Here is a 2776-nt window from a genome sequence, read left to right as displayed (position 1 = left end):
CTGTGTTTCCCAGATGCCCAGGCACACCTGGCTGGCAGGTGCCCGCCTCAGCATCTGCCTGTTTTGCATGTCCCCGCCTCCAAACGCCAGTCCGCCCGGGCACCGCCACTCCAAGGAGAGAGCGTTGGTGGCCTTAAACCTGGGCTGATATGCTTCAAGCAAGCAGGGGAGGGAGGGCTTGCCTGCCTGAAGCATTCCTCTGAGGTGGATCCCAAATCCCCAAGCAAGGCCAAAGGTTTGCCAGTCAGATGTGACACCTGACTGGCATTTGCAGCCATTTATTAGCATTTGCGGCCATTTCTTGCCATTTCTTCCTGAGGATTTTGTCTTGTTCTGTCTTTGAAGTACCATATAAGAGAGTTGCACCACTCCTGGAAGCACTGCAATACCAGGGCGATGCGTGGAGTGGACCGAGCAAGCTCTTCTTCCATCTCCCAGCTCTAAAAATCCATTTAATATATGGTCCCCAGATCGGGGGACGTATCAGATAATAAACTGATCAGAACAGATTTTTTTTTTTTTTTTTTTACATTTTTATTAAGATATACACGTACACTCTCGGCTCAGCCAGAGGGTTTACCCGTGTAATTTCATCATCATAAAAATCCAAAATTTATTTCTTTTTTAATTAAAATCAATTATCTAAATTTTGAATTTCCAATTTTAATCTTTTAAATTTATTCAATTCATCTTTTTTTTCCCCTTTTTTTTCCCCTTTTTTCCCCTTTTTTTCCCCTTTTTTTTCCCCTTTTTTTTTCCCCTTTATTTTCCCCTTTATTTTCCAGGTTTCCAGCCATTCATCTTGATTCCATCTCAGGTAAGTACACTTTCTTTTTCTTTTTCATTTAACAACATTATGTTCCACATTTTCAGGTCCCATAAAATGTTTGCTTCTTTTTTCCCTTTGATCTTCTTTTCCATTAAATAAAAAGGTACCATCTCCGCAATTGCTATTTTACAACACTCCACCATTCCTATTTCTTCTTCTTTAAATAAGCAAAGATTCCTCGTTTTCCAAATTGCCATTTTAATACAATTTATCATAATCCATCCTGATTCTTCTTTTTCTTTAATTTTGGGACCTTCCAAACCATATAACACCATATTTTCTGTTATTTTCTTACATCCTGTTAAAAATTGTATTATAGGTCCACATAATAACCAGATTCCTTTTGCATATACACAATCCCAAAAAACATGCTGTATGGATTCTTCTTGCCCACAATTGCTTCTTGGACATATGGGGCTTTTGCCTATTCTTCTTTTATATTGAAACATTCTTGTTGGCAAACATTCATGGGTAATCTGCCATGCCAAATCCTTTAATTTGTTCGATAGCCTTTTCATATTTACTTTCCCCCATATTGCTTCCATTGTTTCTTCGGGAAAAGTCCTTACTACACATATCTGTTCCTCCTTTTCTCTTTCCTTCCTAATTCTTTTTGCATTTAATGGAAATTCCGTATTCTTGCCTTTCAAACCAAAATTTTTAATTACTTTTTCAATAACTTTATAATGACGTGGAACCTCTAGGCACCAAGGTATGTTCTTCTGAAGCTTATACCATCCTTCTCTCTGTAATACATAACCAATTTCGTACCTTAATAGGAACGACCAATCATTCTCTCCTTTTTTAACAGTCTTTAAACAGAGTACAAAAAAGTGTAACCATAAAAATTCCTTTATGTCAGGAATTCCTTATCCTCCTTTTGCTAATGGCTTCTGCATACATATTCTTTTTAATTTTTCCCCTTTGAATTCCATAAAAACATGTACATCCTCCTTGATAATTTTTTTAGTGTCCTCTCATCCGGTGGGTACACCATACTGAGAAAAGTCAAAATTGGTAAAAATATACTTTTTATTATCTGAGTTTTCCCAGTCATTGTTAATTTCCTTAATGACCAAAAACTTAATTTTTTCTTTATCTAAGAGCTCTTCCCAACTCCCCCGACCATCAATAATTTCTTCAAAAAAAACCCCAAGAATTTTCAAAGGTTCCCTTTGCGTTTTAATTCTGATCTCTGCATGAAGCCAATCTCCGATTAATAAGCAACCACACTTATCGGTATTAAGTTTAAAACCGGAGCCTGTACAGAAGTTTTCTGTTATCCATATTGCCCTGTTAATAGCCCGATCCGTTGTACATATGATTGACACATCATCCATATAGGCAATTACTTTTACTTCCATTCCTCCACTTCCAGGCAACTTCATTCCTTTTATTACTTTGTCTCTTCTTAACATATTCATTAACGGTTCCAATGCGCATATGAATAAAAAAGGTGACAAGGGACACCCTTGCTTCACACCTGACATCCTTTCCACTTCTTCTGTCAAGAAACTGTTAACTAAAATTTTACTTGCCGATTTTCTATAAATTTCTTTCAAACGTTCTACCGTTTTTATTGTAAGGCCCATCTCTTCTAGTACCATCCATAAATATTCATGCGAGATCTTATCAAATGCTTTTTGAAAGTCTAATGTAACCAAAGCCAGATCTTGTTTTCTTTCAATACACCATGCTATAATATCCTTAATCAAGTTTAAATGTTCTTGAATGCTTTGTCCCTGGATTCCACAGACTTGATTTCTGTGTATCAGCTTCTCAATTATCACTTTATATCTGTTTACTAATATCTTTGCATAAATCTTAAGCTGCGTACACACGGCAAATTTTTCTGTGTTTCCCAGATGCCCAGGCACACCTGGCTGGCAGGTGCCCGCCTCAGCATCTGCCTGTTTTGCATGTCCCCGCCTCCAAACGCCAGTCCGC

At 37.5% G+C, this 2776-nt stretch overlaps 1 non-coding gene across 1 annotated transcript; it reads right to left on the bottom strand.

The window, feature by feature from the left end:
* Nucleotides 1-355: 355 nt before the first annotated feature.
* Nucleotides 356-546, bottom strand: LOC140321423 (U2 spliceosomal RNA). The gene has a single exon (XR_011918934.1). It is a non-coding gene; the product is annotated as a U2 spliceosomal RNA (small nuclear RNA).
* Between the last annotated feature and the right edge of the window lie 2230 nt (nt 547-2776).

Source organism: Pyxicephalus adspersus, unplaced genomic scaffold (genome assembly GCF_032062135.1).
Source record: "Pyxicephalus adspersus unplaced genomic scaffold, UCB_Pads_2.0 Sca3670, whole genome shotgun sequence".
Classification (NCBI taxonomy): domain Eukaryota; kingdom Metazoa; phylum Chordata; class Amphibia; order Anura; family Pyxicephalidae; genus Pyxicephalus; species Pyxicephalus adspersus.
The sequence above is the reverse complement of the archived record's forward strand: the minus strand, read 5'-3'. Positions and strand labels throughout refer to the sequence as shown.